Raw genomic sequence first — 14,750 nt, 5'->3', positions numbered from 1 at the left:
ATTTTGTCAAGTTGATGAGTTGGATGCAATGGAAAATTTAACAACAACATGATTCTCAATAAATTAGTTAAGGTCGGTAACACGTAGTCTTTTATATTTGAAGACATATTTTCAATTTGCTTCTTTAATTCATCCACATGTATGTTACTTCAACTTCCCAAAAAAAAAAAAAGAATAAAATGTATGGAGAAGTAGAGTACCAAAGATGAAGTTGGTAGAACTCCAAGCAACTTGGTTATTGGCAGCATCACCTATTGCTCATTATCAGTGAAAAGGCAACATAGGAAGGCGTCATTGTGTTGCCCTGCTTGTTGGTTATTATTTCCACACGATCACGTTGCCACACTGCCACGCATGAGTACATCGTCCCAAGATTGATGCCAATTGCAAGACCCTATTCTTCACCAGCCATTCTTATTTCTGATATGAACACCACACACACTTTGTCTCAGTTGTCTCTAAAAGAGATGTAGATGCAGAAGAACAGTTGAGTCTTTTTTTCTTTTCTTTTTTTGATAGGAACGGTTTGTGTTTTTGGTAAGCACAATTGCATTTGGTGGTAATGATTCCTCTTTTACATTTCACTTTACAACCCCCAATGTAGAAGAGGAATGTATACATCCAAAACAAATTAACTGAAAAATGGAAAATATAATCTAAATTGAGAGAGAAAAACATAAAGAACAGAAAAAAGTAGATAAGAACCTGACCTTGCAATCTCATGTTTAGTCTCCCTATAATGTGTATTGGACTCCAGTTGCAAAATTCATTTAAAAAAAGAAGAAAGGAAAAACCCCACAATTGTTAACATATTAAACTAAAAACCACGACCAAAAAAGGACACTCCCTGTTTAAAGGGTATTGGCACTACAAAAAACTTGATTTTTAACAACGGTTGTAAGCACTTCTAAAACTATTAAAAAATGCTGCTAAAAGTCATAGAGGTCTATACCAGCAATTTTCTAAACCACTACTACAACTTGAATAACCGTTGTTAAGTTGCCGTCGCTATAGGTCACTATAGGTTATAGCAGCGGTTTTAGGAATCGCTGGTATAGAAAACATCTATAGCAGCAGTTCTATAAACTGCTGCTAGGGAATTAAAAACCACTTGTACACAACTTTACCTTTTGGAATTAATTATTTATACCAACGGTTATGTAACTGCTGCTATAGATTTTTTAGTAGTAGTTCATAGAACCACTGCTAGAGAATTAAAAACTGCTAATACACACGGCCCTTCCTTTCAGAATTAATTATTTGTACCAATGGTTATGTGACCACGCGCTCCTATAGATTATTTAGCAGCAATTCATAGAACTGCTGCTAGAGAATTTTTTTTTAAAAAAAACGCTAGTACATAGAGCCCTTCTTTTTGAAATTAATTATTCGTACCAGCGGTTATGTAATTGCTGCTATAGATTCTTTAGCAGCAGTTCTATAAACCGCTGCTAAACAAAATTAAAAATGTTTGTAAACTCTTCCCTTATTTCTAGCATGAATTATTTTTAACAGCGATTTTGTGAATTGCTACTAGATATTCTTTAACAACAGTTTTATAGAACACTGCTATAAAATAAAATAAACCACTAGTTCACCCATTTGTACACTTTGTTATAAATTAGTTATTGCAACAAAAAACAACCGCTACTATAGGATCCATATAAGAGCAGTTATAAAAACTGTTACCGAAGGTATAAACATTATTGAATATTACAAAAATATTTTTATAATTAAATTTTCCCTGAAAATTAGTAATATAACATGTTTGGAATGTTATTAAAATTCACAATTCCAAAAATCAAAGTAATAAAATAATTGCAAATAGTTAATAATATTGATCCAAATGAAGAAATAAAACTTTACAATTCAAAGTTTGAAATCACAAATAGCTAAATAAAAGTATAAACAATATTTTTTGGTACTTAAGATAAGACAAGGATAAAATAATTGTAAACAACCTACAATAAAAACTAAGAATATAAATATTCCCTTTGAAGTATGCCAAAAGTCACTCCAGCATGAATCTTGGTCTCCCTTTATATTCCAATGTATTGTCTTAGTTTCCTGGAATACAATAAACCATATATATGCATTAGTGAAAACTATATATATAGGCAAAACTATATATATATATATATATATATATATATATATATATATATTGGAAAAAAAATGATGACAAATACATATCTTCTCATGTGCATTATTTTTATTGTATTACCTCTAAATCAAGAGTCAACAAGCTTAGCTTAATCTTGGCAATTTACTAAATTTGGAGCCTCAGCCACTATTTGTGTTGCAGTTTTTGACTTATCAAAGTGCTTTGCTTTCAAAACATGGTTCCAATTCATCCATTGATCAGCCAATCTCTTTAAATTATGATGCTTGATTATCTCTCTTGCAATCTCATCTTGGGGGATGTCAAACTTTGACTGAAACACAAATACATATATATAAAAATAAAAAATAAAAAATAAAAAACCAAACCACTATGTAGAAGCATTCTTTCTATATATAAAAAATAAAAAATAAAAATCAATGTAGAAGCATTGAAATTCTGGAAAGAAGTATAATATATGTTACTAAAATTTTAATACCTCAATTATATTCCAACAATTTTCTTTGTAGTCATTTGGCATTGTACGCCAACTAACAACATTAATAGAATTGATTAAACCTATAGCTTTCACGTTTAGTAGGCTAGAAATAACAGTCAAAAGACAACTTAAATTTGTTTATGCACAAAAAAAAGTAGTCAACACCACAATCATACTTTTAATTAAGTGTTACATGCTACAAGGACTAAAAACATAAGTAATCATAGTCATAGATAGCTGTAATCATATTCATAAGACATTTTGGTTTTTTTTTTTTTTTACAAAAAAATTTAGTAATTAATCCTAAAAAAGATTAATTTTCACTAATATTTGATTAAATTAGTATATATTCATGAAATTTAAGAATCACATGCACATATTCAAAGTCAAAACTAAGCCTCAATTCAACCATTACTCATTTTATTTAAAAAAAAAATGCTAAATCTCAATAGATCAAGATATACAAAAAAAAAAAAAAAAAACCCTAATCAAAAAACTAATTAAAATTATTTTATTTTATTTATATGCTATATAATATATTTATTTATAAAAAAATGCATAATAGTTTAAAAATCTTGATGTTTACCTGGAGAGTAATGGTTAAAAACCATACATTCAATCACTCTTCAGTCTCCACTCTCTTAAATTTGGAGGAAATAGCAAATTCTCTGAGAAAATTGTAAAAAAAATATTGAAGATTAAGAAAATTGATGAAGTGGGAGACAAAGAGAGAGGGGTTAAAAACTCACCCGTGAGCTGTTGTTACGACTCCTTCTACAAGAGTAGTTTTTTTTTTTTTTTTTTTTTTCTTGAGGAGATGAAAATTATTGGCAGCTAGGTTTTATTTTTTAACATGGCGGGTAACTACAATTTTGAGATAAAGATAAAGAAGGCCAGTATTAGAAACCAAGATAAGATAAGGACTTAAAAAGTTAAAAATAATTATACGTAAAAACCAAGATGAGATAAGGATTCGATGGGTTAATAAATAAATAAAAAGGAAGTTAAAAAATACATTTATTTGGGAGAAAAAAAAGAAACTTGAATTTCACTTTCCAACACACGTTTATTTGGGAGGGAAAAAAAAAATAACACTTCCAACACACATTCATTTGGGAGGGAAAAAAAAAGTAAAAGAAACTTCCAGCACACAGGTTTATTAGGGAGGGAAAAAAAATAAAAACACACGTTTATTTGGGAGGGAAACAAAACAAAAAAAAAAAAAAAAAAAAAAAATAACACTTCCAACACACGTTCATTTGGGAGGAAAAAAAAAAAAAAAAAGAGGTAAAAGAAACTTCCAGCACACAGGTTTATTAGGGAGGGAAAAAAATAAAAAAGAAATTGAAAAAGTTCCAATCGGCAAGGTAAGTGCCCAAACTAAGAACCAACGGACTAAACACTAGAATTGTAAAAAACCTGGAAACCTATGACTATTAACTATAATTTAAAGAATTTGAAAAATTAAAATAGTTTATGACACCTACTAATTAATAAAAATATAAAAAGCATAAGCTTATACATAAATTTTTTATTATAAATAATATATTTAGCATTAATCATTATGTTTTATAGTTGAAATTAAGAAACTTAGCCATTCTTGATATTACCAGTATTCTTGAAGGATTAATATTTTAATTTTAATTTTTTATATGATTTATTATTCTATATTTTTATAATATAAAATTATTTTATTTCTTAATTTTTTTAATCAAGATTGGTCATTTGTACAGAAGGTGGCAATTCATGTTTGCGAGTTGGGTTCGTGTCTTGTCGAGCCATGAATATTAGGTTATATGGGTTAACCCGAACCCGACCTATTTACTAAACATGCCAATAATCCTCAACCCAAACACGACCTGTTTATTAAACAGGTCAACCCAACCTAACATGTTTAACTCGTTTAATTAACAAGTCATGTAAAAGTCAATGCAAATGAGCCATTTTAAATAATCTATTTGATTAGCAAGTCATACCTAACCAATATAATTTTTATCAATTCTCATATATGAATAAAATTAAAATACAATTACAACCATAAATATAGTAATAAACATATAAAAATTACCATAAATTAAGTAATAATATCAAAAATAATTAATAACTTTAAAAGCTAAATGGGTTAAACAAGTTAGATAGGTTCGCATGTTGAACACAAACATGACCCGTTTATTAAACGGGTTAGCCGTGTCAACCCAAATATGTCCCAAACATATTTAGCCTCAACCCATAACTTGTTTATAAATAGGTTAATCGTGTCAGGTTCACGGGTTGTGTCAGATTTTGCCACTCCTTTTGTAGAACTTTGTTCCATTTTAGTATTTTTTTTTTATTTATTAGTGAATACATATTTCTTGTACTTTATCCCAAAATAGATTTGTTGTTCGCTTCGATGAATTCTAGTGTGTAGATAGAAGTTCGGGACCATAAGTTCAAAGCTTTTGAGATTCTCTTTTCAACAATTAACAATTGATCTCGTAATCCCTTAACATATTCCCTCTTGCAACTCGCAAGACACAATATGTCAAAGTTTGAAATTTTCAATTTTTGTGAAGCTAATTCCATAACATCAATGAAGTGACCTTTGGTTGGCAAATTAAAGGAATTCCAAACAAAATCTTGAAACCAAGCAGCTTGAATAAAAGAGCATCCCTGTAATAGGTGAGAGGTGGATTTGGCCTCTTCATTTCACAGAACACAAGCATAACTAGGGGAAATATTTCGATCAAAGAGGACAATATCATGCACATGGGGGTAGAGCGTGACAGATGGTATCAGAGCCGAGGACGGCTCTCCTCTGAGGGTGTGGGTGAGGCACTAGGTGCCAAGAATCCCACATCGCTTAAGTGAGTGTCCAGAGCCTAGTTCATAAGGGGTGCCCTCCATTAATGTGTATGAGGCATTTTCCCACGAGGCTTGGTGTCATGTGGGAAGAACAAAACCTTGAGGGACTAAGAGAGCCTTCGGACCGCCCATAGAGGACAAGATCATGCACATAGGGGCAGGACATGACAGATGGTATCAGAGCCAAGGATGACTCTCCTCTAAGGGTGTGGGTGAGGCACTAGGTGGAGCCCCACATCGCTTAAGTGAGTGTCCAGAGCCTGGTTCATAAGGGGTGCCCTCCCTTGATGTGTAGAGGCCTTTTTCCCCTGAGGCTTGGTGTCATGTGGAAAGAATAAAACCTTGAGGGACTAAGAGAGCCTTCAAGCCACCTAAAGAGGACAAGATAGTATCCTAGGTGTAGCCTGATAGCCTTTATTTGCCTGTTTACATTTTTGAGGCTATCCTCTTCCTCGACGCAAGCTTTTGGTTCAAACGTTCCTCGAGTTGGTCTTATCAGAGGAGCTTTACCAAAGAAAGTCAGCATGGCTTTAATAGATTTATCTTGTTACTTTAGAGAAGTATGTTCCAAAGTCCTACAAGTAGAAGATCTTGAGAGACTTGAGTCTCGAATTGCAATGACATTATGTGAATTGGAAAAAATATTCCCTCCTTCTTTCTTTACTGTCATGGTTCATTTAGTTATCCATTTGGCCACTGAAGCGAAGATTGCTGGACCAGTCCATTATCGGTGGATGTATCCCATTTAGAAGTAAGTCATAATAATTTAAAATTTTCAATGAAATCTTTTGTTTCTAAATAGGTATCTCTTAAGACTTAAGTCTTATGTGCATAATAAAGCTCATCCAGAGGCGTCTATTGCTGAAGGATACATTGCAGAAGAGTGCTTAATATTCTGCTCGCGATATTTGGAATCCGTTGAGACAGTATTCAATAGACCCATTAGAAACGTTGATGATGCTACAGGAGCAATGTCGAATATGCAACTTGATTCAACTGAACGGGTACAAGCACATCGTTATGTTCTATTCAATAGCAATGAAATTATTCCATTTCGCGAGTAAGTAATATTGATAAATATGATTCATATCTAATCATGTTAACCAAATGATAACTCTTAATAATAACACATGCTACATTTGTTTATATAGGTTACACAAGGAACGAATAAAGAGCAGAATACGTCCATGTCGCGTACCAAAAGAAGTTATTAATAAGATCCATATAGAAGAGTTTCGTGACTGGTTTTGAAATTATGTAAGTAATTCATTACTAATAATTTTTAGCATACAATAGAAGTAGTATAAGGGTTACTCAACTCATATTGATATATCATATATAATTTTAGGTTGTGGCCATGAGTAGTACTGAGAAGGTGAAACTTACTGATAAAGTTAGATGGCTTGCTGAAGGACCCAATACTGAAGCTAGACAGATGAAACGATATGCTGTCAACGATACTAAATTCCGAACAAAAGATAATGAGGAAAATAAGAAAACTCAAAATAGTGGAGTCAGTGTAGAAATAGAAGGAGGCATTACTTACTACGGTGTTCTGTCTGACATAATTGAATTGAATTATTATAATAATTTGAGATACATATTATTCAAATGTGATTGGGTTGACGTTGATACAGGTAGGGGATATAAGATAGATGAATTTGGGTTCCCCCTTGTCAATTTTTCACATTTAATACATGTTGGGAAGAGAATAACAGATGACCCATTTATTTTGGCATCTCAAGCTTCACAAGTATATTATGTTGAAGATGAAAGAGACAAGGATTGGCTTGTTGTAGTCAAAACAAAACCAAGGGATGTGTTCGATGTTGGTAATGGCGATTTAAGTGATAATGATGTAGACATTTATTGTGATAATGAGCCATATGATACAGTGATTGAAAATCCACCTAATAATGTGAATGACGACCTAAATTGGGCTCGAAATGATGTGGATGGAACCATAGTCGATAGACCACTTCCACTTGATGAAGAAAATTTTATGGATGATTCTGAGTATGAAGAAGATTACTAGTCACAAGAGGGAATGTGTTTCATTGTTTTAGTGATTCTTGGTGACTAATGCTTTAAAAGAAGAATATTGTTTCATTGTAGCTTGCCTAATTATATCATTGCTTGAGAATTAGTTTATAATTTTTTTATTGTAATGTGTCTAGTGACTATTTTGGATTTGAAACAATAATATCGCTTGCAATATTTACTTTGTTAGTGTGAATTTTTAAATTGTGGATTTAAAACAATATTTTCTCAACTACTAGGACTAACCTTTTTGCCAAGGTGTATGAGCCATTTTATTTTCAAAATTTTTATTACACTAATACATAAATAGCATTATACCTGGTCCAATAGCTTGGAAATTTATGCTCTTCTCATTTCTTTAGTGTTAGCTGAGTTCCCGCACGATGGGCGAGGAAACTTATCATTAGTTTTTTCCAATATTTCAATAATTTTAGCCAAGAATCTTATAGCTAATTAATTGGTTGGCTCATTTCTAATAGAGATATACAAGGTTCAAATCTCCCACCCCAACAATTGATGTATAAAAAAAATTATTTCAATAATTTTTCAAGTAAAAAAATTATAATATTTAGTTATTTTATATACAAAATAGAAAGACAGTAAGAATATTGTAGTGATTTGATTATACTATATATATATGTGTGTGTGTGTGTGTGTGTGTGTGTGTGTTAACAAATTGAAAATTGCATGATATAGTAGCTAATATAGGCAAAGCATGTTTCATGCCTACTAAAGAAAATGCAAATATCATTTAATTATTATTATTTTTACATTCTTGATTGTGTGTAACTAAATTATTTTTTCCTTTTTGTTGGACATTGTTTCAATTGTTGCAAAACCAACTTAATTTGAGCAAGAATACCATATTTCAAACCAATTGTTTCTCACCTATAAAAAAAATTCAATTGTTTCCTGTATAAATCTTAGAAAAATGATATTAATATTTCATTATGCTTAAAATAAACATATTTATTCTATTAGTAATCTTTCTAATCACATAGAATAAATACTAAGTATTAGTCCCCCCCCCCCTCCCACACACACACACACACACACACACACACACATATATATATATATATTACATGTCACTAAAATGAGTTAGGAAATTATGGTCTTTTCAATAGGTGTTTGACACCGCACTAAGATTGTTAAGGATAAACATCTTCACAATTTAAACCAGTAGATAATAGTAGTAATACTATGGTTTGGGGGGTATTTTTATCATTTAGTGATTTTAGGGATTTTTTTTTTTTTTTTTGTTCATTGTAATCATTCCTAATGTATTTTGTAAATTTGGAGGTCTAGGGGTATATTGTTCATTTTGAAAATTTTAAAAATATTTCTCCAGTTATGGAGATTCTAAAGATATTTTGGTCATTTTATAATTCTAGGGGTATTTTGTGTCATTCGGAGTATTTTAGATGTATGATGATCTCATTAGCGTATTAGTTTTCTACATTGGAGTATAAAAAGAAAAGAAAAAAAGAATAAAAATGACTAAACTTTGTAGTTTTGTATTTAGAAAACACCTATAGAAGCACAAAAAAAAAAGTATATTGTAGCAGTTGGAAAACCGCTGCAAAAAAAAAAAAAAAAAAAAAAATTGTAGTTTTGTATTTAGAAATCACCTATAGAAGCACAAAAAATAAAGCATATTGTAGCAGTTGGGAAACTGCTGTAAAAAAAAAAAGTATATTGTAGCGGTTACAAAAAAACCGCTGCTACAAAGAAATTTATAATAGCATTTGAAAATCCACTACAATAAACATTCTATAGTAGCATTTTTGGTAAGTGCTACAAAAAAGACTACTGTTATATCTCATATTTTTTGTGGTGTGGACTTTAATGGCGTTGTAAAGCAATCTTACTCATAACCTAGTCATTGCAATTAAAAAAACAAAAGAAAGAGAAAAAAAAAAAAAAGTAATTCCCACAATTGTTTACCCAGTAAAGTAAATACCATAAAAAATCCCTAAAAAATGTTATTGATCGAACTGTACTAAAGACAAAGTGACAAACCCACATGTATAAATCACAAATTAAGCAAATCCTAACCTGGTGCGGAAGTAACCTTTGACATGGCCATGAATTAATTTGGATAAATCTTCTCATGAGTGGTAATCATTATGGCAGATATATAACTCCATGTAACTTGCATTTAGATAAAGGAAAAATAACTGTGGGAGTGATTGTGGGAGAGTGGTTATTTTATCTGAAATTTTAGCATACTTTACTTGAGTTTTTAAATGTGAAGTCATCTAAAACTTGTATTGTTTTTAAACTTTGAATTTGAAAAAAAAAGAAAAAAGAGTGGCCGGGTAGTTTTTTTTTTATTATATAAAACGTAGGATTTTTTTTTTGGTTCAAAATAGGAACGTGGTAGATAAATTTTTTGCTAGAACGCCACTTTTTTTCATTAGGTTTTTTGTTTTTAATTTTTATCAATTTAAGATTTTAAACCAATTGAAGAGTGGTTCTATTTTGTAGGTAATGTTTTAGTGGGACTTATTTTTACCAAAATTTTTCCCTATTTAGTTTAGTTTTTTTTTTTAAAAATTTGTTTTTGGATAAAAGTGAGGTGTTTAATTTATTTTTATATTTTTTAAAAAATAAACGTATAGTTGCTTTGAAGAAGTAGGTTAGTAGAAGAGTGTTCCTATTTTGTAGGCAATGTTTTAGTGCAAGTTAGACATGTATTTTTATTGAATTATCCTTTAGTTTTGTCTCTACTTAAAACAAAAAAAAAATCCACTCCAAACAGGTGCAGCCACTTAAATAGTAATATAGATTCTGCCACATGCCGTACATGCATGTTATACCACATGCATGTATACATATTTCCTTAAAAAAATAAATAAATAAAGTATACATACATTTGTAGGAACTTGCTTCATGCCAAAATATATCTCAATTTGCATGGATTAGTAGGTGTACTGGTTGGAACACGCAATGAAATTAAAATCTTTTCCACATGCATATTATTTAAAGGCTCTAAAATTGTAGAACCTTAAATGACTACTAATTAAAAATGGAAAAAAAAAGTCCTGATACGAAGAAGGTTATTTAAAAGAACAATAATTAAATTTCTTTAAAAGATTAGTCGATAAACAAATATACTCCTAAAATTATGGCCCGGTCACCTAATACAATAATTAAATCACTCCTAAAAAAACATGCATTTCAGAAATTCAAAATCACCGCGTACCCTTACCGCGATAGTTACTCCACAAGTATAAGTGCTTGTAAGGTGTGAGGGAGGATAAAGACCAGGGTTCAAGTCTCCAAGAGGAAGTTTCACACACATTTACACTTAAATTAAGTTAGAGTAGAATACTATTTTATAAAATAAAAAAAAAATGCAAAGCATTTAAACGCAAATATGTTTGTATGTTTAGGGTTTAAGTGATAGTTAAGAAGATTTTACCAATTGAATTAACTAGAACCCACGTCTATGATTTAAACCGGAATGTCTAATCTAATTTAGTATCATACCATATAATATATATATATATATATATATATATATATATATATATATATAAGTTGAGTCCTTGATTTCACTTCTTTTAATCATTTATCATACTTTTGTACTTTAATACACAAATCATATTGTCTTTGCCTCAAATGACCTAATGTATTTATGTATTATGATAGTCAATTTAGCTAGGGCTTGTTTGGTATGCTATAATAAATCCTATAATGAAAGAGTTGTTCATATGGTAATGTATTTAAGTTGATGTAGGTCTTCTTTTTTTTTTTTTTTCCTGAGGAACAAGATCGATCTTTTATTGAAAATAACTAAGGAAAATCAGTAGTAACAAAATGAAAATGTCTGGTGGAACATCTTCCATCCATACTAACAAAGGAAAAGACAACCTAGCTCTCCTAGTTAAGGCATAAGCAACTGGATTGCCCTGCCTCCTAGTATGAAAGAAGGAATGAGTTCTAAGAGAACTCACAATAGATAATACATAGGGAATAAACACGAAATTCTCAAACCTTTGAGAAACAAAAAATAAATAAAATAAAATAAACACGCCAAAGAAAAATAATCACATGCACAAGACAGTATTTATGTGATTTAACAATTTGCCTACGTTTACGAAGTTGTAGAGATTTCACTATTATCAGGGAAAAATACGAAGTGTGGCTACAGTTTTTCACTCTCTCAAAAACTACAACAGAAAACCTTAATCACCAAAAAGTTTTTTTTATATTATGCGCACAGGATTTACAATGGGCTACAAAACAAGCCAAAAAACATTTTTCCCACCTATCGGCCCAAGCCTCCACTCCATGGACTAAGCCTCAGAAAATCTCCCATTAAAAAACCACGTAACATTATTCGGGTCGGGTCGGGTTGTCAACCAGATGAAACACAACTAGGCTCCACAAAATCCAACATAATGTGTCTTTGATAATATGCCCAATACTTGAGTGAGGAGATGAGTCAGTTGTGAGCACCTTATAGACAAGCTCTGAATCCCCTTCAAGAACCGAATGCTGTAAGCCAAGTTCCACAACAAATTGAGTTGCCCGGTGAGCTACTAACTCTCCAACACCTCTATCGAAGACGGAAGAGGGATTTTCTCTGACAGAACCGCAAAAACTTCACCGCCATCAAGCCTTACCACCACTCCAATCCTTGCTTCACCTGTATCATCAAAAGTGTTGGGGGATAAACACCTTAGAGAGCTTCCTTGAGTAATTAATATAACATATAGAGACACACTTTAACCCAAAAGGCCTAAACCCAATGGATATGTGCTTAATTATGTTATATTAACCACTCATTCTTCTCATCTTTATTCAATGTGGGTCTTCACTCACACGTGTAACCCAAAAATCTCCCTCTCATGTGTGAGTCTGCCTCTCTATGGGCTTCAAGACCTCTTTGTGGGCCATAAACAAGTCCTACTCACTCTCCCTTGCCTAATGGGCTTTTCACTTCATCAACGCGTCATCCCTAGGTCTCTTGTACGCCATCCATGGGAACCACGTGTCAACCCCGCACGCACATCCATGGAAACTCCGCACGTCCATGTCCATGGGAACCTTGCATCACATCATTATTTAGCCCTATTAGCAATATTCCTTTGATGGACTTTTTTTTTCCCCCTTCTCTAGGATCTTTTTGTGTGGGCCATTTAGGCTTTCTCTGTCCCCGCTAGGTAGGGACCATAAACACTTCACCACCTTCGCCACACACCACCATGGGCTCTGATACTACTTGTTGGGGGGATAACACCTTGGAGAGCTTTCTTGAGTAATTAATATGACATATGGGTATGTGCTCAAAAGGTCTTTTGGGCTTAGGCCTAAGCCTAATGGGTATGTGCTCAATTAGATTATATTAATTACTCATTATTCTCATCTTTATTCAATGTAGGACTTCACTCACACATGTAACCCAACAGAAAGTAGCCCCATCATACTTGGTTTTGATGTCACCACAAGCTGGAGGTTTCCACGTAATTGCTTTTGGCCGAGCTTTGCCTATAGGTGCTGTGGGTGCGTTTCTCAGAAACGCGGCCCAAGTCGGGTCTTAGGCCGCGTTTTTACAAACGCGGCTGAAAAAAACGCGGCCTAAGACCTGCGTGTTTTGTAGTGCCGATGCTGAAACTCAGACAGATAAGAGCTGGCTTGATGTAGTAGATGTTACTACAGTGGATTATTTGCTGATGCTTTGATTTTATATCCTTCTCTATTTTGGAAGAGCTATTAAAAAGAAAAAAATAGGAGGAAAAGAACTATTGAAAATGTCGAGATTTCCAGCACAAGCTAGGTTCACAGTAATCCCATAACAAAACTGATATTTTCGCTGTTGTGCACTCGGAAGTTGGTGATGTAATAGACTAATAGATCAATAATTGTCACTGTCTATATTATTACTAGTTTATGATAACCATCACTTCTGATTTATGGTATATTCAAGGTGATCAGGAATTATTCTTTCAGGGTTCAGTAAAATCTTGAATGAAATTCATCCTGTTTTGTTCAATTCCCGAATGAGATCAACTGTTTTATACGGCTTCAGCTATTTTTTGGCAATAAGGCCTACATTAGGATTTTTCTTTTTATTTTGTAATGTAACACTTTCACATTACCTGCTGACCCGAGGTGCATAACATTCACTCGCATTTTTTATTTTTCTACTTTGGCAACTCCACCTCAAAATCTTACGAAACTTATAATATAACAAAATTGAAGTTCTTGTTATTGTAAAATTTTCGACTTGCATACCTATCATTCACTCGTAGATATTTGAACAAGAAAAATACTTACTAACCACTGACCTTTCATACAAAATTCAGCGCTGACTTTTTTTAAAATTCTACCTCCTCCAGTTACTCTAGTTTTGATAGTTTCAAATTCGAACATGAGCCATAATATGCTAGTTAACTTTGTTTTTCTCTAAGAAAAAAAGAAGTTAATTACTTTTTTAATTTATCTTTTAATTAATAATTTTAGAATCAATCATGGCTAAATGAAGCCACTTATTCTAAAATAAAAGATTTGTGATTTGAACCCAATCTACACTAAATACAAATTGTAAAGTCTCTTTTTTAATTTTAATTGCTTGATAAAATTGTCATCTCCCATTTAAATTCACCAATGCCCTCCAATTTTCAGCAAGATATGAAAGCTGTGCTATAATGAAATTAGAGGATTTAAATAGGAGGAAATCATTTCCCAATAAAATTTCCCTAGGAATTTCTCCAATAATTTGGTATTAACTCTAAGCAATCCTAGTCCTGACTCGTAGATTATAGTGTAATTTTTGCGCTTCAATTTTTTTGCGGTAAAAAGTTTTAGTTTTGTCACTACTGTTTGACATCAACAAAAAAAAAAAAGTTTTAGTACGTCATTCCTTCAACACCAAGCCTTTTTTTTTTCTCTCAAATTTTATTCAAATTTGATGGTGGTTGCACACTTTCACCAGGAAATAACAATTTTTCTAACAACTATAAAGCTGAATTCAACAAGCAAATACAGTTCACAAATTTTATTTTGGAAGCCTGCTTATTATTATTTCTTTCTTTCATTGCTTGCTAATTCTTCTTCTTCTTGCCCGAGTTGTAGCAGGTATCCATATAGTCTTCTGCTTTATTCACGTCTGTCACATTAATAATATCCATTAGAATTGAATAAACAAAAACAATTATATATTATTATATCTAAAGGAATGAAATATGATCTCAATGGTTTTAGTACCTGAACCAAAACTTGTTGGCATGGACTCTGCACAATCAAGAATACGAC

The sequence above is a fragment of the Castanea sativa genome, chromosome 5 (genome assembly GCF_040712315.1).
Source record: "Castanea sativa cultivar Marrone di Chiusa Pesio chromosome 5, ASM4071231v1".
Classification (NCBI taxonomy): domain Eukaryota; kingdom Viridiplantae; phylum Streptophyta; class Magnoliopsida; order Fagales; family Fagaceae; genus Castanea; species Castanea sativa.
Note: the sequence above shows the minus strand (reverse complement) of the source record.